Source organism: Bos javanicus, chromosome 29 (assembly GCF_032452875.1).
Source record: "Bos javanicus breed banteng chromosome 29, ARS-OSU_banteng_1.0, whole genome shotgun sequence".
NCBI lineage: Eukaryota > Metazoa > Chordata > Mammalia > Artiodactyla > Bovidae > Bos > Bos javanicus.
In genome coordinates this window covers 28,991,226-29,013,259 of record NC_083896.1, presented here as the reverse complement: position 1 = coordinate 29,013,259, position 22,034 = coordinate 28,991,226, and the positions used below count along the sequence as shown (strand labels likewise).

General features: G+C 53.0%; 1 protein-coding gene across 5 annotated transcripts in view; it reads right to left on the bottom strand.

The window, feature by feature from the left end:
* The window catches only part of PKNOX2 (PBX/knotted 1 homeobox 2), a 298,567-nt gene extending 276,762 nt beyond the window's left edge, over positions 1-21,805 (bottom strand). For 4 of the 5 annotated variants that reach the window (XM_061406327.1, XM_061406324.1, XM_061406329.1 and 1 more), the window contains exon 1: positions 21,323-21,428. The gene's annotated coding sequence lies outside the window, so the exon portion shown is untranslated. Of the gene's footprint in view, positions 1-21,322; positions 21,429-21,678 lie in introns of those variants that run through there. The other variant, XM_061406325.1, reaches the window with a different exon arrangement.
* Positions 21,806-22,034: the final 229 nt, after the last annotated feature.

Genomic DNA, 22,034 nt, shown 5'->3' with positions numbered 1-22,034 from the left:
ATTTTTATATTTTACTCAAAAAAAAGGACAAGGATAAAGTGTCGTTATTTAATTTCTCACGTGAAACTAAATTGAACACAGAGAACCTAACCAAAGAGAAAAACTCAGATTTCTTTCAATCTTGAAGTCAATAGTTATAAATGCATGTGGGCTTTGCAACAGCTTCTACTTGGCTGAGACATGGGGCCACTGGGCACAGAGAACAAACTCTAGGAGAGAAGGACAGAAATGCTGCTTGCTTTCCACAGAGGGGCTGGAATCTGGTACACACAAATGGAGTGAGACCAAATAAATGTTTATTGAGCACCTCTTATGTGCTGCACACACAGCAATAAACAGTGAGTAATCTTCCTGGAGCCCTGGCCTGTGTTCAGTCGTCAGGACATCTTTCTTCATGGTTTGTTTCAGGTCTCAAATGAAAGGACTGTGTAGATAGAAATGCATTATACAGGTGAGATGGTGTTGTTATCATTACTGTTACCACTAGGGATTTATTGGGTCTTCTTGGAGGATGCTAGCCTAGCCAGCCTCTGACTCAGGCCAAGAGAAAGACATTGGGTGCTCCTGAGTGTGGAGAGGAGAGGTCCTGAGGAGAACAGCAGTCAGCATGTGCAAAATTCTGGAGGCTCAAGTGTCTACCCCACAGTAGACTGGGGGTGCTACTCCCCAGGAGAAGGCTGACTTTTCCCGCTCCTGGCCAGCTGGCTAACACCCCAACACACGCCCTTGCTTACGGCTCTTCTTTCCCTGACTTTCTTCACTCACACCCTTGCTTACGGCTCTCCTTTCCCTGACTAGTCAATCCTTCCCAAATTTCAGGGTCTAGCTCATGGGAGACAGGATTGCTCTTGGAAAAGTTGAGACGAAGATAGGCCTGGCTTCTGCGCCAAAGTTATCAGCTGGGCGACTCAGCCTTTGCCATATGTATAGATAGAATCAGTCACTCACAGACTTAGCGAATGAACTTATGGTTGTCGGGGGGTGGTGCTGGGGGGAAGGATGGAGGCAAGGGATAATTAGGGAATTGGGGATGGACATGTACACACTGCTATATTTAAAATGGATAACCAACAGAGATCTACTGTAGAGCACAGGGAACTCTGCTCATTGTTATGTGGCAGCCTGGATGGGAGGGGAGTTTGGGGGAGAGTGGCTACATGTAGCCATTGGGGAGCCATGTACTTTGGGGGAGAGTGGCTGAGTTCCTTTGCTGTCCACCTGAAACTACTACAACATTGTTAATCAGCTATGCTCCAGTATAAAATAAAGAGTTTAAATACTGGAAAAAATAAACAAATAAAAAAATCGAGGCAGTCACACCTGCATCCCAAGCCTGCTCCAAGATCATACATATCAGGGGTTTGGTACCCCACCCGCCTGTTCCATCAGGTCTCTGGGTCTTGCAGCCCTCTACATCTCCTTCCTCTGAGACGCTCTTCTCTGTGTCTCTTGTTCGGTAAGGAATCCTCTCTGTCCTGGAACATCTCTTCTGACGATCCACCCTCTTGTATTGCTATGTAACTCCTCCAAAATAATTTAATTTTCCATGTTTCCACACTTCTCTCTCCACTCAAACTGTAATCTCCTTCACGTAGAGGCCAAAGCTCATCATCTTTGTTTTCCTCCCTGGTGGCTGGTGCACGGTGGGTGCTAAACAAATTGAAAATGGATTTGAGCCAAATGGAGGGGCCACAGGCAACAGAGGAAAACCTCACAGGAAATAGAGCGTGTTCAGCTTCGAGTAACAGCCCATTGGTCTTCTCTTCTCTGCATGAGTCCGTCCCCTGCTCAGACTGGCCCTTCAAGAATACTCCGTTCATCGAGGGAGTGCAATCTGCTGATGCCCCCGGCTTGTCAAAGTCAATGTTAGACTGGAAATCCAGGAAAAGAGTTGATCTGAAAACAATCATCTCTTTTTGTGACTTTTAGAATGCCTTGGAAATCATGTTTATCTCCTTTGTTTCATTTTGGCCATTGAAATAAGCAATGTAGGGACTTCCCTGATGGTCCAGTGGTTAAGACTCTGTGCTCCCAATGCAGGGGGCCTGGGTTCGATCCCAGGTCAGAGAACTAGATCCCATATGCTGCAGTGAAGATCTGTGTGCCACGTGCTTAGTCGTGTCTGACTCTTTGTGACCCCATGGACTGTGTCCCACCAGGCTCTTCTGTCCATGGGATTCTCCAGGTAAGAATACTGGAGTGTGTTGGCATGCCCTCCTCCAGGGGATCTTACCAACCCAGGGATTGAACTCACATCTCCTGTGTCTCCTGCATTGCTGGCAGATTCTTTACCTGCTGAGCCATCAAGGAAGTTCCCAGTGCAGCCAAATAAATAAGTAATAAATTTCTTTTTTTTAAAAGGTCAATGTAAAAAAAATTTATAAAAAAAAAAAAGAGTTCCTGTCCCATGAGCACAGTTCACCCTCCATCAGAGAGGCAGGGAGTAGCTGGCCATGAATTTAAGACGTGTCTCCAATAATCCACACGGCAGGGGACCCACGGTCAGAAACATACTTGTCACGTGCTGCAGCCATCATGCCCTGAGTCCCTTGACCAGATGACTCCCAGCCCATTTAAGAACCCTCTGTGCATGGCACTGGGGGTGCCTAGGCCAGCCTCTCTGAGAGAAAGGAAGTGGTGATTTCTCCCATCCTATAGCAGAGACATTACTTTGCCAACAAAGGTCCGTCTAGTCAAGGCTATGGTTTTTCCTGTGGTCATGTATGAACGTGAGAGTTGGACTGTGAAGAAGGCTGAGCACCGAAGAATTGATGCTTTTGAACTGTGGTGTTGGAGAAGACTCTTGAGAGTCCCTTGGACTGCAAGGAGATCCAACCAGTCCATTCTGAAGGAGATCAGCCCTGGGATTTCTTTGGAAGGAATGATGCTCAAGCTGAAACTCCAGTACTTTGGCCACCTCAGGCAAAGAGTTGACTCATTGGAAAAGACTCTGATGCTGGGAGGGATTGGGGGCAGGAGGAGAAGGGGACGACAGAGGATGAGATGGCTGGATGGCATCACTGACTCGATGGACGTGAGTCTGGGTGAACTCTGGGAGTTGGTGATGGACAGGGAGGCCTGGCGTGCTGCGATTCATGGGGTCGCAAAGAGTTGGACACGACTGAGTGACTGATCTGATCTGATCTGATCTGATAGCCAACACTGGGAATAAATGATGACCTAGCCTGTGACAGGAACACCTATCATGTGCCAGGAGTTATATACGCATCAGGCCATCTGAGTCCCCACCCAACACCATCGTGGAACTATTACAGTCCCCATGTTTACAAAAGAGGACCCTGAAACGCAGGTTTACATGATAGTCAAGATGATAGTCCGCAGCAGACGTGGGATTTGAACTCTGGAGAAGGAAATGGCAAGCCACTCCAGTTTTCTTGCCTGGAGAATCCCATGGACTGTAGCCTGCCAGGCTCCTCTGTCCATGGGGGTCTCAAGAGTTGGACATGACTTAGCGACTAAACCACTATCTCTAGCCACAAGCTTCTATCTTTCTGTTAGGCCCTCCGGGGACTTCTGTTATTGCTGAGAGATTCAGAAGCCAGATGGAGGGAGCAAGGGGACAGCTTTTAGTGGCTGTATGAGTCTGTCTGAACTGACTCACAGGGTTACCAACCACCCCAGCGCCCGGGACCCAGGGCTCCACCTGAAATTGGGGCTTTCAGCACCAAAGCACTAAACCAGTAGGGCCCCGGGCAAACTGAGATGGTTGGCCTCCGGTGACTGAGGCTTTCCTGTGCTCTGTGGCTCCAAAACAAAACAAATGCATTTTCAGAATGCAAACATCAGCTGAAGGATAACGTTGATGGCTCCCACTCTGAATAGGAACACAGCTTGAGGCCTGTCCCCCAGCACAGCCCCCAAAGGCCCAGGCACCAGGGCAAAGACATCTTCTCTGTGTATCCCAGCTCCAGCCTAAGACCAAGAGTGGCCAGTCTGGGTGGAGCTGGGGCTTGAGGGGGCGGGCAGAAGAGCAGAGTGCTCAACACTGGAAGCTGATTGGACCCAGGTCTTGAGAAACAAATGCTCATCATCGTTGGGAGATTATTTGCCCACCTCACACACAGAACAGCCACAACCTCATAGACCATTTGGAGCAGTGGTACCCAACCTTTTTGTCACCAGGGATCAGTTTCATGGAAAACAATTTTTCCACGAACCAGGGGTCAGAGCAGGTGGTTTCAGTGTGATTTAAGCTCATTACATTTATGGGGCACTTTATTTCTATTATTACTACATCAGCTCCACCTCAGATCACCAGGCACTAGATCCCAGAGGTTGGGGACTCATGACTTGGAGGATCTTCTCAGAAGTTCCCCAAATGTTTAAGAATCCTGAATCCTGAGGGTCTCGCCCTCAGCTCTGCCTAGATCAAAGCGAGTCAAACAAAGGTCAGGGAAAGAGGGCTCCAGGCAGAGAGAACAGCCAGTATAAGAACCCCAAGGGAGAAGCATGCCTGACCCCTCTGGGTTCCACAGGGAAATCTGGGTGGGGATGATCTGGCTGGCCAGAGCAGTGCAAAAGGAAGACAGCGAGAAGAACGGGACTGGGGAGGTGGGGATTCTGCCACGGTGAGGGCTTCGGCTTTTATTCAACGATGAATCCAAATCATTAAGGCTTTGACGTAAATGAATTTGACACCGTTCACTTATATGATGGATTTGCTCATTTTTTACTTCTACCTCCCTCCTCTCCACCAAGGACCTGCAATCTATTTATGATTTTTATTATTATTACTTTCATTTCTGTTTCTCTCTCCGGGCCTATAGCCAGCGTTTTTAAATTTTTTATTTCTTTATTTATTATTTCTGGCTGCACAAGGCGTTGGTTGCTGCACTCGGCCTTCTTTCCAGCTGCGGTGAGTAGGGACTCCTCTCTAGCTGGGGTGTGCCGGCTTCTCGGGGCGGTGGCTCCTCGTGTTTCGGAGCACAGGCCCTAGGCACGCAGGTTTCAGTCACTGTGGTGCACGGGCTTAGTTGCCCCTGGGCAATCTTCCTGGACCAGGAATCGAACTCGTATCCCCTGCATTGGCAGGTGGATTCGTCACCGCTGGACCAGCAGGGAAGTCGCTTTAGCCAAGCTTTAGCCTTGTCTCTACTTTAGAATCACAGCCTTGGTCTTCCCTTCTCATCCAAACGTGCTGCCTGGTCCAGATCAGACTGCTTGTGCGTGCTTCCCAGCTCTTCCAAGTTGTCCCTCCTGACATGGTTCTCTGCCCTGGCCCCCTGGCCATCCATCAATACCTCCTCTCTCCCCAGGGCCTTCACACCTACTGTTTCCCCCAGGCACACACCCTGGAATACACTTTGCATGTGTGCACAGTTGCTTCAGTTGTATCCGACTCATCAGGACACCATGGACGGTAGCCCACCAGACTCCTCTGTCCATGGGATTTTCCAGGCAAGAATACTGGAAGGCGTTTCCACGCCCTCCTCCAGGGGAACTTCCTGGCCAAGGGATTAAACCCTACTCTTTGCTTCCATCTTTATTCACTCATTTCCTCCTCTCCCTTCAGATCTCAGCTCAAACTTCTCTTCCTTGCAGACTCTTCCCTGCTCTCTCTAAATAAAATCTCCTGTTTAAATGCTCTCGTAGTTCCACATTTTTCCCGTCAAAGCTCCTTTTACATGTGTTGTTTCAAATTTATTTGTATGATTTTTTTTTAAATTAATGTTTCTCTCCATCCACTGAAAACTCTATCAGGCTAGAGGCTACATCTGTTTTTGCTCCTTTCTAGCCCTTGGACTGCAAGCAGATCAAACTAGTCAATCCTAAAGGAAATCAACCCTGAACATTCACTAGAAGGATTGATGCTGAAGCTGAAGCTCCAATACTTTAGCCACTCAATGTGAAGAGCTGACTCACTGGAAAAGATCCTGATGCTGGGAAAGATTGAGGGCAAAAAGAGAAGGGAGCAGCAGAGGATAAGATGGTTAGATGGCATCACTGACTCAGTGGACATGAATCTGAGCAAATTCCGGGAGATAGTGAAGGACAGGGGAGGCTGGTGCACTGCAGTCCATGGGGTCACAAATTGTTGGACATGACTTAGCAAGTGAACAACAGCAACAATAAAGCCCAGGCACCAAGACAATGCCTTGCACACTCGCGAGATTCGTAGTAAGTACTTGAATAACTGAATGAGGAAATGAATGAGTGCCCCCAGGCCTCCTGTGTATTGGCACCCTAGTGGGGACAAGGCTGGACCAGTTCAAGGCTCTTTGGAGGCCCTGTGGGTGTGGTCAGAGCCCTGAGCCAAGTGGGGAGGGGGCAGGGCTGAGAGGGGAAAGGATTCAAGCCCACAGAGCCCCCTTATCATATCGGGCACTTTATCCAGGTAATCTCATTTCTATTCCATGGCCACCACTTGAGTCGAGAATTACTATCCCATCTTACAGCTGAGCAAACTGAGGCTCAAGAAGTAAGTTTCTCTAGGTCATACTGTAAGCACATTTGTAGTCAGACTTAGACTGTCTAATTCCAAAATTTGTGCTCTTTCTGCTCTGCTCCAACTGTCCTGGCCTGGGCAGTTTCTAACCTACCTCTGCCACCAGTTTCCTGTGTGACCTTAGGCAAATTACTGCCCTCTCTGAGCCTCATTTCTCCATATATAAAATACAGAGGCTGAAATAGATGTCTTTATGTCCTTTCCAGTTCTGAGATTTCTGAGACTTTAAAATTTTATGCTTCTACATTTATAAATTCACACAATGGGTGCTAAAGCACCTAGCTCTAGGGCAAGCACAGAGCAGCCTCTTCCTAAGTGTTCATTTCCTCCCTCCTATCCTCCCAATTCAAAGAATCTCTGCTCTGCAGCCCTCCCACGGCCACTTACCCTGTTCTGATTATTGCGGGAGCCCCAGAACACTGTGCCCGGCCTTTGGGGAAGACTCGCCAGCTCTGACATCCATGCCTCCAGCCTGCAGTCCTCGGACAGCCATTCCAGCTGGGCTCCCCAGAGAGGCCCACACCTCCCTGCACCCACTCCTTCCTGACTCCTGAAGGGGAATTTTGTGTCCAGCACTGTGGGGAGAGAGAAGGACATGCAGGAAAGGAACCCACACATCTTTAGTACCCTGTGCCGGGGACTAGGGGCTTCCCTAGTAGAGAATCCACTTGCAATGCAGGAGACCTAGGAGACGAGCTTGATCCCTGGGTCAGGAAGATACCCTGGCGGAGGGCGTGGCAACCCACTCCAGCACTCCTGTCTAGAAAATCCCATGGACAGAGGAGCTGGGTGGGCTATGGTCCACAGGCTCTCAAAGAGTTGGACACAACTGAAACAATTAAGCAAGCAAGCAACCAGGGACTAGACCAGGCTCATCAAACCTCTGCAGAGTCTTTGTTCTCCCAATTTCACAAAAGGGAAGAAACTCAGGCTCAAAGGCTTAGGAAATTGCCCAAAATCACACATCCAGCCTGTGGCATAAGTGAGGCCCTACCTCTCCAACCCCAAGGCAGATACACTTTGCCAACCCCGGGGGATGCTGATGCCTCAGGCAAAGGTCCATTCTGTACCACCAGCTATTCCCTTGCAAGCATCCATTTTTTTTTTTAAATCATCTGTTTAACTTTGCATTTACAGCCCTAGTCACTTAAACTCATCAGTCTCTCTCTGGCTACCCACTCCTGCCTCTCCAGTGCCCCCTCCAAAGGACCAGACTACAAAATATTCATCTATTGTTCCCAGTGTTTCCAACTTCACCAAGGAAACAACTCAAGAGGTTGACTTCATCCCATCTAGGGGGAAGGGCCAGATCTGTGATGAATACAGTCCTCTCAATGGTACCAAGAAAGAAGGGTGAGCCTTCCTCCCCAGCTCACAGCTGCTGCCCTTAAGGGGTTTCCAGAAATCAACTCAGGTGAGACATGAATGTGAACATCACCAGGCAACATCACCAGGCAGCCCCAGATACGAGCAGGGCCCCAGCCAGGAAAGAATGGGCAAGGGAGGCCTGCATCGTTTAAAGGCTCCCCTGGAGGCTGTGCCCTGGAGGAGTGTGGAAGGATGGGTTAGGGGGAGGGGCTCTGTGGGAACAGCATCAGCTCTGCTCTGTGAAGCCGCCTGGTAAACTCTGCTGCTGATACTGCTGCTAAGTCGCTTCAGTCGTGTCCAACTCTGTGCGACCCCAGAGATGGCAAGTGAGAGCAAAATCCCTGGCAGGCTGTCTCTGGCGCCCACTGGCTTTCTCTCACCTTGTTCTGCCCTTGCCTGGGATGGAAAAGGAGCCCCCCGGGATGAGGGGTTGGCCTACTCTCTCTCTTCAGGAAGGGCCTCAAGTGACCACGAGGTCAGGCAAAGCCAGCCCAAGGTGACTAGAATCCTCACCAGTTCCCCTTAAACCTCAGCATGAAGCTCATGTCCCCAGGATGCCCTCCAGATCCCCAGAGGAGCGCACATCCCCCAGCTATGTGCTCATCATTTTCTGGACTTCTCCTCCATGCCTCTTATCATGGTTTCACTAATTACTCACAGAACTCAAATGCCCATCTCCCCCGAAGACTGTGAGTTCCATGGGCAGGGTGCCTGTCTGCCTAGTTCACGGTCTCCTCAGCACCTTCACCGGGTCTGACATGTACAAGGTGCTCAGTAAAAATCTATAGCATGAATGTTACCTACAGGGAGGAGCCTATGGCCTGGTGCAGACTGATGGGACCCAGCAGAGGCCAAGCCTCCCCACACCAGGCCCGAGATGGCCCCTCACTGGGCCAAACGGGAAAACTTAAGTGGGGACAACCACTGGCACATAGTAGGCTTGCAATTCCGGTTTGCTGACTCTATGCGGGAATCTAGAAAACCACCCATTCACGCCCCAGCTGTGGGGCCATTGTGAACGGCCACCCTGCCAGCTTTCAATCACTTAAACAGGGTTGTCATCACTCTCTGAGTGAGCATGAGGGGGGTGTGTGTAGTATGTGTGTGTGTGTGCATGTATGTGTGCTCAACCCTAAACTATTAAGAAACATAGAGTCTGTGCCAACCGATTTTCTCCCCCACATGTTATGTGTGAAGCACAGTGCAGGCACTTTTGTTTATGTTTATGTAATATGCCAACACATCCTCATCTGCTAGCTCAGGTGGTCCTGGCCAGTAGGCGTTATCACCATCATTTTACTGAGGAGGATGGTGGGGCCAGCTTTTAAGGCCATGCACTAAGCATACAGCTGAGTCTCAGCTCAAACCCAAGGCTCTGGCTCATGAGGCACTGGTCTGCCTCAGTCATGCTCCTTGTCACACCAGAATCTCATCACCTGTGACCTACCCAGTCAAAGCCCTGTATCTCACATTGAGCCTGCTATGAGCTGGAACAGAGGGTCTAGGCTGGCAGAGAGAAGGAGAAAAAAGTTAGCAAGCCATCAATAGCAACTTACCCCTAAACACACGTCTCCCTAGAGCAGGCAGCAAGCTGGGCTGGAAAGACCACTGATCCAGAGGGACACAGAACCAGATGGGTGACCCTTGGCAAGTTCTCTTACGCACACTGAGCCTCACTTTCTTTCCTGGGTCTATGATGATGATGGCCAGATAAAGAGTGAGTGCTCCCAGAACGTAGTGAAAGGGTCCCCACTCTCCTGAGGACTTGTGCAGCTAACTCAAAAATCACAGGACTCAGAAGAGCCCTTTTCTTCCCGTGGTCTGCATGCTCGCTGTGGGAGCTGGTCTCCTCCCTCTCAGCGGAATCCAGCCCCACTGTGGACGGGCGGCAGCTGGACTCTGTGCAGAAAGAAAGTGGGGGATGTTCCCCTAGTCCCCTGCCAGCAGCTAACTGCACCACCCAGAGCACAGCCCGCGAGTGTAGAGCTCTCTCCATCTTTTCTCCCTTCCAAAGCCAATGGAAACGACTCTGAAGAGTATTCCAGGAGACCAGACGTCCAGCTTGGAAAGGGCTTTTCCCAACAATCTGGGCGTCTACAGGTGGTAGCATCCTCCCATCTCACTGCTGCTAACGGGATGCCTTCCTCTGGCCCCCAGGGAAAGCTGGGGAGTCCCACCAAGCTCTCTGGCTGTCCTCCGGGTCATACTAACGACGAGTGAGGAGCCCCCAGGGGACTGCCGCCCCACTGTGCATCTAGTCAGCTCCTCCCAGAGAGGGCTGGAGGGAGATGGGGCCATGAGACACGCTCCCATCAAGGCAACAGTGCAAAACCACCACTTCTGCTCAGGCCACAGGAGAGCATCAGACTTGAGCTCCCTAACCGCTGGTCTCTCCTGCTTGATGACTATCCCCCCCACTCAGAAAGGGCCCCTCGGTGGGAGCTCGCCAGCTCCAGCACCCAAATTAAGTGAGACCCGGCTGCCCTTAAATCTCCTTCTCCCCACCCCGCCCTGCTTAGTCAGAGCCAGGCAGTCCTACCACCGCTGGGCTGAACATTCCCTGAAGCCCACCACCTCCTCCGGACGCAGGGCGCCTGGGCGTCGGGAGCACACACTCCAGCATGGACAGCCCCCAGAGTCACAGAATAGCAGATCCGGAAGGGGCCTCGAAGACAATCTTATCTAACCTCCTCCTTGTATAAAATGAGGACGCCAAGATCCAGAGAAGCTAAGAGGCGTGTCGAAGGTCAAACACACGAGGCCCTGAGAACCACACAGCACATGGCCAGGCTTTCATTAAGCAGGCGGCTCGCTGACGGATTTAAGGACCACCAGAGAGGGCTCAGGACTGAGAACACACTCCTGTCACCACGAGGCCCTGGGTGCACGTGTGGAATCTCTCTGGGCTGCTTCTCTCAGCCCCTGACCTGGAGTTGAACTCACAACCCACACAGAGCAGGGCCTCACCTGAGAAAGGGTGGGGACAGCCCTGGACCCCCGGCTCAGCACAGGCCTGGGAATGGAGACTACTCAGAGACAAGGGACAGCGCAGTGAGGACCACATGAGGGACCTCTGGGTGTGGGCTCACTCCCCCTGCTCCATCTAGACTCCCTGAACCACCCTGGACTCAGCCCAGACAGAGGCCCTGCCACTTACAGCCTCAGGGTCCCCCGTGTCTGTCAGGACGGAGAGCCAGAGGACCACACGTGTAGCCCCAGGACATCACATCAGTCGGCTCACTCTGAGCCACCTCCCAGCCGCGGCGGCCGGTGGAGGCAGGGTGATGGCATTGCAGCTCTGCCACCCACTGCCCCTGCCATCACCCCGCCTCCCTGCCCGAAACCCACCTCCCCATCTCCGTGCCAGGCACCCCAGCCCTCCTGAAAGCTTTGTGGAAGTGAAAAAACAGCAGCCCAGAGAGACTCCAGGTATGCGCCCAGGGCCTCAGGGTGACAGGAGCTCGTTCTCAGTCCCGAGCCCTCCCCGGCGGTCCTTAAATCCGTCAACGCAGATAGTCTGGGTTTCCATAACAGCCGGGAGGTACCCGCAGTTTGCCAAACAAAGGTTTGGGTGGCGGGGAGCTGGGTTCAGGCGGCTCCTGTGAAGAGACTCTCAGGAGAGGGCAAGGTAGAGTTCAGGACACGGAGGCTCTTAGAGCTCAGCGGTGCTTGTTCTGTCTCTGGAAGGCTAAAGAAAGAGCCCTCATCATCATAGGTGGACGCAGGCCACCCTAATTACCGTGTGTCCCCCTGGACAGACAGAGGCATCTGCCGTCCCTTCCTGGCTCTGTCGCTTCCGCCCAGGTTCCTCTCCCTTGTAAAGTGAGACAGCGTCACAAAGTTGAGAGGCTCAGACGAGAGAGTGCATGAGAAAATTCTCTAATTGGGGGAAAAAAGCTAATATTCACCATGAACGCTTATGGATACTTTCTTCTAGAAAAGTCACAATACTCCTCTTGTTGTGTTAGTCACTCAATCCTGACTCTTCTCGACCCCAAGGGTTGCCATTCCCTTCTTCACCCAACAGTCCTATGTGCTTCGTATTATTACTATCCTGCAATGGCAACCCACTCCAGTACTCTTGCCTGGAAAATCCCATGGATGGAGGAGCCTGGTGGGCTGCAGTCCATGGGGCCACTAAGAGTCGGACACGACTGAGCGACTTCACTTTTACTTTTCTCTTTCATGCATTGGAGAAGGAAATGGCAACCCACTCCAGTGTTCTTGCCTGGAGAATCCCAGGGACGGGGAGCCTGGTGGGCTGCCGTCTATGGGGTCGCACAGAGTTGGACACAACTGAAGCGACTTAGCAGGAGCAGCAGCAGCAGCAGCCTGTCTAGCTAAGAAAAGTGAGGTTAAGGGAGGTTCGATGATGTGCCAAAGGACACAAGCTTAGTTGTAGTAGATACAGGGTCAGAACACAGAATGGCTCCAAAGCCAGTGACCCTTCTCCCAGCACCACACTAGCTCAACAAAAGAAGCAAACGGCACTTTTTAAAGAGGCAGGTGAGTCTTCAGATAAAAGGCCACCTCATGGAGCTGTCCCTACCATTCTTTGTGAGTTATGTGCTCAGTTGCTGTCGTGCCCAGGGACTATAGCCCGCCAGGCTCCTCTATCCATGGGATTTCCCAGGCAAGAATACTGGAGTGGGTTGCTATTTCTTCCTTCAGGGGATCTTCCTGACCCAGGATGGAACCCATGTCTCTTGTGTCTCCTGCACTGGCAGGTGGGTTCTTTACCACTGTGCCACCCGGGAAGCCCGCCCCTACTGCTAGACTTGCCCATTCACCCTGGGAAGGCCATCGATCAAGCCAAAGCCATTGTCAACTCCCCATTGTCTTGGGAGACCCTACAACAGAAGGACACCCCAGGGCCAAGCCCTCACACTCCGTGCCTTGGCTGCTACGCGTCATACTTGTTGGTTTGGTGTTTCAATAGTGGTTCCAATGACCATCTCTGTGTGAATCAAGTCCATGGAAGGAAACACAGGATCACAGAACTTTGGGCTGAGCAGGGCCTCTGAGAGCAAGTTCCAGCTCCTGGTTAGATGGCCGAAGTAACTGACATCCACAGGTCAGTCACATGTTGTAGGTCAACAGCAAGCCAGTGGCCAGTCTGGAGCAGAATCCTTGTTCTCCACATCCCAGCTGCTCTGGCATCAGCAGCTTTGTGGCCCCCGAGAGGGCCGGGTGTGGGCCTAGCCTCTGCTCTCCTGGCTTAGGGAGTGCAGGGATGGTAGGTAAGAGAGTCGCATCACAGCCGGGAGTGAAATTAGCTGGTTGGCCCCCTGCACTAAATCATAATCCTAAATTCTATGCATTGAAAGATCAAGGCGTGAAACCAGCCTATTCCCCAACAGGGAGGCCTGGGAGGCTCTCCTGAGGCAGTGGTGGCCCCTTCTGACGCCCTGGCTGTGGTCAGAGGAGGCTGGACTTTTTAACCTAGTACAGTCTGCCCACCACCCACCCCCCACCGCCAGCCATCACCAGGACAGCACTGGAGCACCTTGACCTGGACAGTCTCATGTTTTGCCCCTCCAACTCCAGACCAACTGAGAGCTCACCTCCACTCAGCCCCCATCACTTGGCAGCCTCCCATCCTCCTCTTGCCTCTGTTGTTAACAATTGATTTCTACCTTTTTTTTTTCTTTTCACTTCAGTGCATGCGCACGCATCTCTCAGTCCTTTGTGGGTCAACTTTGTCCTTCCTGGAGCTGCACAGTCCCTGGGGACACGCTCTGTGTCCCCATTTCTACCACAGCCCCTCCTGAAGTCTGCATGCAGACGGGAGCACACGGCTGTTTGTTCAGCACTTGTTGCTGTGCCAGTGACCTGTGGGAGGCCCAGGCCATGTCCTGGGGAAGGAAAGGCAAGGGAAAGGGGAGGCTGGATAAGCCACAAGCTGGACAGAAAACCAACTGAGCCCATCCTGGGGGGCAGACACTGTGCTCGCACTTTACAGACCCTCTCTCCACAGTTCTATGAGCTATGTTCTTCTATTTCCCTCTTTACAGACGGGGAAACTGAATCAGAGATGGTAAGCAACTTGTCTGTGTGTGCATGGTAAGTCACTGCAGTTGTGTCCGACTCTTTGCAACCCTATGAACTCTCTCTCTCCAGGCTCCTCTGTCCATGGGATTCTCCAGGAAAGAATACTGGAGATGGTTGCCATGCCCTCCTCCAGCGGATCTTCCCGACCCAGAGATCCAACCCTCTTATGTCTCCTGCATTGCCAGGCAGGTTCTTTACCACTAGTGCCACCTGGGAAGCCCACAGCAACTTGTCTAAATTCACCCGATTAGTAACTAGTAGAGTTAGACTTCTGATGTGGTTTTTTTCTGAAGCTAACCTGTACTCTGAACTTGTTGCAGCAAACTACTCGAGGGCAGTGACCTGATGGTCACGTGTGTTCGTTCCATTTGTTTTTGATGCTGCGTCCTCAGTGCCGAGGACCATGCCAGGCACAGAGGAGCCACTCTAAGTATTTGCTGAATGAAGGAACAAAGGGTTGAATAGACCCCCTGCTGCCCATCCTGGTCAAGACAGAGTGAGGGCTTCTTCTGCCCCATTATTGGTTACTCTATTACCAGGAAGTCTGCACAACTGCTTGTTCCTCTCTCCACCCAGAAAAATACCCAATAAACTGAAGTGAAAGTGAAAGTCACGTTCCATTCTTTGGGACCCCATGGACTGTAGCCCCCCAGCCAGCCTCCTCTGTTCATGGAATTCTCCAGGTAAGAATACTGGAATGGGTTGCCATGCCCTCCTCCAGGAGATCTTCCCGATCCAGTGATCAAACCCAGGTCTCCTGCATTGCAGGTGGGTTCTTTACCTTCTTAGTCAGGAAAGCCTGTACAAACTAAGGATCCTGCAAAGGCCACGTGGCGGATGGCTGGGTTAACTAGGCTTGGGATGGGGCAGTGGGGGGCGGGTAGGAGCATAAACTGAACACAGAAGACTAGATGATGTGAGGGAGTTAAAAGGTTCTCAGTGCCCTGTGACCTGCTGACTCAGGACCACTCTCTGGCCCCTTTGGGTAGGGTCTCCTCCCTGTCCTCAGGCTCCCTCCTCCCCCCACAAGGCACCCCGCTGCCTGGCCTGAGCTGTACTGAAACTGGCCACGTTCCTACTGAGCAGAGAAAGTAACAGTTACGCCACCCTCCCCAGCCCCATCCAAACCCTCCGGAGTCTGCCCTGGGCCCTAGGGCTAGCGGCTTTTCTCCACATTCCAGCCAAAAATAATATGAGAGCGGAGCTGTTTGGTGGAGAACTTAATCTAATCTTCATTGCTTCAGTTTTAAAATATCCTGCCTGGTTTAGGGTTTCTTATTACACACTAAGATGTGTTTTTAGTGAGATAGGTCTTAGCAGAACCATCCTTCTTGTAATTAGAAACCCAGGCGGGCAGGGCTGGGGGGTGAGAGATCCAAGCCAAACAGCAGATCTCCCTCAAGACAACACTCTGGCAGCAAGCTCTTCCCCAGCTGCCCAGGGCTGGTTCCTCCTTCCTCCTGGGGGATCTGGACCGAGGAAAAGTCGAGCTCTGGTAGAAGGAGTGCCTTCCATCTCCCTCCACCCTCATTCTGTGTGTCCCAGCTCTTCCCCCATCAGACTGGAAACAGATGCTGCCTGTGACCACTGGAGAAGGATGTGCGGAGGGAAAAATTACCCCAAGAAGTCTCCCCCCACCCCCGGATGAGGGAGATTTAAAGGCAAAGCATTCCACTGCAGCCTGTCTCCAGTATCACTGGCTAGCTTTGAAAAATCAGGCGCCGGAACGGAAGGAGGTTCCAAGTGCAAATGCACTTTTGTGTAAGGGCCGGGTGTAACTTCTCAGGCTTTCTGGCCCAGAATCTGCTTTGATCTGCCAGCGTGGAAGCTGCTCAGCGAGGTTCAAGCTGCAGTTAGCTCCAGACCAGCGCCCACCCTGCTCCCCACCCCCACCCCCCACCCCCAACCCCAGCCTCTTCTTCCCAGTGACATAAAGAAAAGAGACAACATTTCTGATCAGTCAGATTCTGTGTTCATCTGATGGGTGAAAGCTACTCCAGGTGGCACTGTTGGGAATCAGTACCCTGGTTCCCCCAGCTCGGGGTTAATTGCCTTTCCAGAAAAAGTCCAGGTGGATTTTGGAATCACGGCAGGGATTTCAAATTCTAGGATATAAGCAAGGCAGGAGTTCAGTCCCTCCACCCAAGTCTAACTGGGAACTCCTGAGAGTTGTGGGGACCAGCTCTGGGGCTCGGCAGAGCAAGAAAACACAAAGAAAGCAACTTTACTTCTCAGAAGTCTCCTCCCTCCAATTTCCTTTATTATTTAGAGTGAGGGATTAGGCAGCAGTCTTTCTCAGGGCCTAATGAGGAATTTGTGTGAGACATTCCACTTTGCAGACGAAGAAACCAAGACCTGGAAGCTTAGCTAGCTGACCCACTTTAGTCATGAAGCCAGACAGTCACAGGGCATAAAACTGCCAGGGCCCCAAGCTTCAGCCTGAACACCGCGCGGCACGCTGACCTGCCAGCCTCCATCACCTCCCTCCTCCCTTTCGCACCAGGCATTGTTGGTGCTCTTCAATCGCACAGTTGTGTGCAGTTCTTTTTTGACCCCATGGACTGTAGTCCACCAGGCTCCTCTGTCCATGGAATTTTCCAGGCAAGAATACTGAAGCAGGTTGCCATTTCCTCTTCCAGGGAATCTTCCAGACCCAGGGATCAAACCCCGGTCTCCCGCATTGGCAGGCAGGTTCTTTTCCACTGAGCTACCAGGGAAGTCCCACCAGGTATTAGCTTTAATTAAATTAGCAGATCCTCATCGCAACAAGCCTGGCCATGCAGCCTGGACGGAGCCCAGCCAGTAAGGCTCCTCCTCCAAAATTCGGCTTCTCAGCCTAATTCAATCTTCAGTAAGTCACGGATCTCATCTGAAGTGTCATACAAAGCATGGTGTGTTGGCTAGAATCAAGGCTAACGGTGGCTCGTGATGATTTCATTCCCCACGTAACTTCCTCTGTGGCATCATTTTCATCCTCTCCCTACACTGATCTGCATTTTGTTTGATCCAGACACTCTGCTTCACATGCCGGCACCTCGGGCAATTGCATCACACATTTATATATATCTTACAGCATCGCTGTCCTGGTGCCGCACGGCACAGGAAAAAAGAAAAACTTATAACTGCATTTCTCACCTTCCTTGAACTAATTTAGAAAATGTGCTCCAAATTAAATAAATCGGGAACAAAAAGTTTGAAATTGAAGATAGAATTTCAGAAGAGGGGGAGGAGGCTAAATAAATAGCAAGGAAATCTTGCAACATGTTGGAAGCCTATAAATTTTATAGGTTGTTTCTTTAATAAAAACAAATTCAGTTGCTAACAACACAGTATTATTAAGCCGCTAACATTTAAAAATCTAATTTGGTCTGCTCTGCTGCTGTTTCTGTTGCACATTGCATTCATCCAGGGTAAGGAAGTCAGGTTGATGGGTTTGGTTTGGTTTCTAAACCAGGCTAATAGAGAGCCCTTTAAAACCCAGCTTTTTTGCTTTCTAGGCATGCCTTGGTCCCTAATGAGTTACAGCCCCAGGTTGAAGATGGACATAGCAGAAAGAAATTTAACACACACTCTGGTACACCCATAAACATCAAGGCCAAGGAAGAGGAGGTATGTTTCCAGTTAAGCTAGAACTCCATGAATTCAGGATTCTCCACTCACAAGACAGTAATTCTCCTTATTTCATCACTAACTTACTTCAAATGTGTTTATACAATTTATTGCTACTGAACTTCCAGGCAACTGGTGTAGAGTTAATGAAACCCAGCTTGGAGAAGCTTTGGGCTTTGAACAACTAACCACAGTTTAAATGGTTATGACATGCGGTCAAAGCCGCAGGCCAGCCCCACTGCAGTTTCTGTGTTAGGACCTAGTCAAAAACCTTGTCATCTCACCTTTTGTGCCAAATAGATTGAGAAAAGGAAAAAAGCCCAGGAAAACAGCCTTCCATGTGTCTTCTCAAGGTTCCCAACCATCCTCCCTGACATTTTAACACATCTATCTCCCTGAATGCCAGGCAAAGCCCCTCCCCCAGTCCCAAGTAAATATTTTAGTTGCAGTTTGAATGGGCAGCCAGTTGAAATCCTGAAATCCAGTTTGAGTTTAATTGAACAAGGTCAGGCCTACATAAAGCAATGCGGAGAGGGGGGTGTCAGGGGGAGGCACCCCGCCACATTTGCAGTCAGACTCAGTGCAAGTCCAAAAGGCAAGACAGGAATGTACAGATGGCGCTGGACTGGAAAAGAAGTGAGCTCCTCTTGCCGAATGACTTGGACATTGATTTTTATTAATCCTCATTGTCATATGGCGTCCTCCCCCCAAGCTCTGTCCATGTGAAAACTCCAGGAGGCTCCCTCTTTCTAAACAGGCCCATTTTGGAAGAGTAAAGGGGAGGTGCTGGACTTGCCAGGGCCGCACAATAAAAGCCCTTTTTGAAAGCAGCACTTTCATTAACTTAAAGCAATCTATGGACTTAAAAGCAGAGAGCTGTAAACTCGCAGAAAGGATCATAAAACAGCCAGTCTCAAGTTGGGTACACTTCAGTGCAATTTGCACGAGGCATTTTACTGTGAGCGGTGGCCGGGCCCATCTCCCTCCGGTAACCCCCTGCCCCTTATTCTGAACAGCATCCCTTTCTCTCGGCTTTCATGCTTTTCGCGCTCACAAAGCGGGAGGCGGTGACCGGGGAGTCTCCGTGGGGTCACGGCTCCCTCCCGCCCTCGGGCTCTCCGCGGGAGAGAGGGCGCCTGAATTCCAAGCCTGCAAAACAACAGCCTCGGAGCTCCGCCGCCGGGCGGCCGCCGCGCCCCGGGGCCGCCGCGGCCACTCGTGGGTCGCGCGCCTTCTGCGTCCCGGAAGCGCCTTCTGGCTGCCCGGGAGAGGGGCGCGGTGTGTGCAGAGTGCTGGGACAGTGGGTTTGAGATGGCAAAGGAGAAATTTCAAATCTTCCTCCTGTTCACTTCCCAACTCTGCTTCTCCAGTGGCCCAAGGGGTAATCTCCGTTCCTAGTCGGGACTTCTCTTCTCCCTCCCCGGCCCCACCAAGCTAGGCCAGAGCCAAGAGGGGTGCAGCTTGAGTGGGCGATCAGAGACAGGAGACCCTCCCTACCTTCCGCCCACCAAGGTCCTGAAGCCTCGGGAAGGCCAGAATGCAGGGCACGCGGTCGGGCTAGGGACCAGGACTTTGCGTGATAGAGCTTGTGTTTGGACACCATCATTTTCTTAAATTTGAAGAGGAGGAGATAGTCTAAATCTGCTTCAGATGTGAAGCTTTCGGTTTCCACTAGTTGGAAAACATTTCAACACGCTGGAGGAGTACTGGGGCAAAGGGTTAAGGGCAGAGGACCCCAAGTTCCCCCCCTTTCTCAAGCGGATCGTCACACTGGCGGCCCGGCGTGTGGGCTTCCGGACGAGGCCGGGGGGAAGTGCAGACAGAACCTGCGGGTCAACAGCTGGCGGCTCCGGTCCGGGCGCTTGAGTTCGAGCCCAGCATGCCCTCCGCCGCAGCCCGGACTCCCCAGGCCTGGAGCGAGGCCTTACTGCTAGCGCCCCCCGCGCAGGCCGCGGCCCCTGCGAGCCACGGCACCCACCCCGCCGCGCTGCACCCGCAGACTCCAAGTGGCTTCCGGAGCCCGCCGAGCCGCCAAGGTCCCTATCCATCCCTGGCCCTGCGAGGCTGCCCTGTCGCTTCGCCCAGAACACCCCTTCGAATTGTCCGCTTCCCGGAATCTTTCTCCAAGGACCCGGTCCTGCGCTCCTCAAGTCCTTTCCTCCAGATCCTCTTTCGGGGATAAGCGGCAGGAATTTGGGGCTCGCCGGCCATGGCGCCCATCAACTACTTTCATTGCCTACCTAATCGTTTTTCAACCCACTGAGAGTGGGGACTCCCGGGCGCGACCCTCCCCAAATTCCAGTAGTTTTAACTCCCCACCCCGCCTCCAAAAAAAGCCGTGAACCCGTGGCTAAACCTTAAAAAACGCCAACAGTTCCTCCGATTCCAGCCTCAGATGTAAGCCCAGGCCCCTAACTCCAGCCTTCCGGCTCCCTGCTTTGACCGGTGTGCAGATTCGATCGGCGGCCCTTAGATCCGGCTTCTGAAAACAGCTTGGATCCTAAAAACCCGAACTCTAACCTCGTCCCGAAGCCCAGCCCTCATTCAGGGCTGATGCACAACCACCGCCCACCCCTCGCCCTATTCCCAGTCCTAGCCCCTGGTCTCCACACAGCGCCGGAACCTCGGGTTCTCCCCTGAGAGCCCCCGGAAAAGGCGGCCCGCGTGGCTCGTTTCTTCCTCTGGATCTGGAGTCGGGAAAGCCCCGCACGCCTCACCCGAAAGAAACGCAAACTTTGCGCAGCAGACTCGGGACCCTGCCCCATCCCCCTCGGCTCTCTCTCTTTGAGCGCTTTCCGACCCCACCTCTTACGAACTCGTGCCCTAGTTCTTAAGCCAGGAGGGCTTCCAATTCCCGAATCTCGCCTAGGGCCCCTACGCCTCCCCACACCTCGCCAAAGACTCCCAACAATCCTTGGAAAGCTAGTAACGCTACAAATTAACGGCTCCTCCCGCGTTAGGGTCCCCGAGCCTGGCCCCTGCGATCCCGGCTTCCCTGATCCACAGCTCGTGCTCCGCTGTCCCCACGGATCCGCCTGCAAACCCTCACTCGTCCCGGCTCCCCAGGCCGGGCAGGACGCGGCCGCGGCTCCCGGACTCCAGCCACCCGGCCCGAGTCTGGGGCTGCTCCGGCTTCCAGCCGCTCGAAGGCAGCTCCAAGCTGCTGGCGCCAAGGAAGCGCCGGCCCGAAGGGCGCCCGAAGCCGGGAGAAAGAAAGCGAACCTGGAGCCGGCCCGCCGATCTCAGCCTCCCCCGCGGAGCGCCCAGCCCGGAGCTCCCGGCACCGGGGCTCCGCCGGCCCGCGCGCGAGTCCCTACTCGGGTCCCCGGCGCACCCAGAGCGCAGCTCCCCGCCCGCCCGCTACGGTGTCTTAGGCCCGCGGGGGTCCGAGTCCGCAGCCCCGCTCCTCGCACTCGTGGACAATGCACGCCCCGCCAAGGGCCCGAGCGGGGCGAGGCGGCGGGGCGGCGGGGCTGCGCGCTGGCCGGGCCCGGGCGCGGGCGGGCCGCCTCCTTCCCGGGCCTCAACGCCGCTCGCGCTGCTTCGCTCCGCGCTCTCCCGGCGCTTCCCCAGCTCCTCTGCACGCTCCCGCCGTCCCTCGCTGCTCCCTGCCTCCCTCCTCCCTGCTGCCTCCCTCTCTCTCCTCCCTGCTGCCTCCCTCTCTCCCTCTCTCCTCCTTGCCCTGTCGCAATGAATAATACTCTGGCTTGGGGACTGGAATAAAACACACGCGCTCTGAGGCAGCCGCCCGCAGCAGCAGCACCCGCCGCCGCCGCGCCGCCGCCGCCTGCAAAAGCGTCTCTGACATGGAAATGAATGACAGCTTACCTGATGCCAATCTTCATCAGACTGACACCGGCGTGACAACACAGCCTATACTTCCCAGCACTGCTCGGGACGTCAGCGGCACAGGGACCCGCCCCCCGGAGCCCCCCCCCTCCACACACCTCCCCTCTCCCCACTCCCCCTTTCTCCCCACCCCCCCATCACCCCCACCCACTCCCGGCCCCGGCCGCTTCCAAGTCGGAGCAGCCGCCGGAGTGTCTCCCTCTGCTGGAGACTTTTCTAAGACGTCTAAGCCGGCTCCGGCTGCCGGGAGAAAACCTCAGAGTGAGAAGTGGCCTCCGACGGAAGAACGCAGCCGACCCCCCACCCCCTGCCCTCCAGGATCTCGGGGATACTACCTGCAACCCAGGCCAAGTCCCCCTCGGCAGACAACCGAGGCGGGGCTTCCAGACAACTTGAGTTCAGCGGGGTGGAGATGCGGGGAAATTTTCTTCTGTGGACCCTGAGAGCACTCCCCAGAAATTATGAAACTTAAGACTGGCAAGAAATCCTTCCCCCTACCCCCACTCCTCTCCCAGCTCCACCCCATTGCTGCCTGGCTGGCCTCATTTTTATGATTGCATTTGAATAATTCTCATTACCCTGGCCCCAGAAAAGGTGCTCAGATGACACTCTGGTTAGTTATTCCTGTTCTCAAGAGCTCCTTCTGCTCTGGGCTTCCTGGGGCGGTTGGTTCTTCCAGGGGAAGACTGTT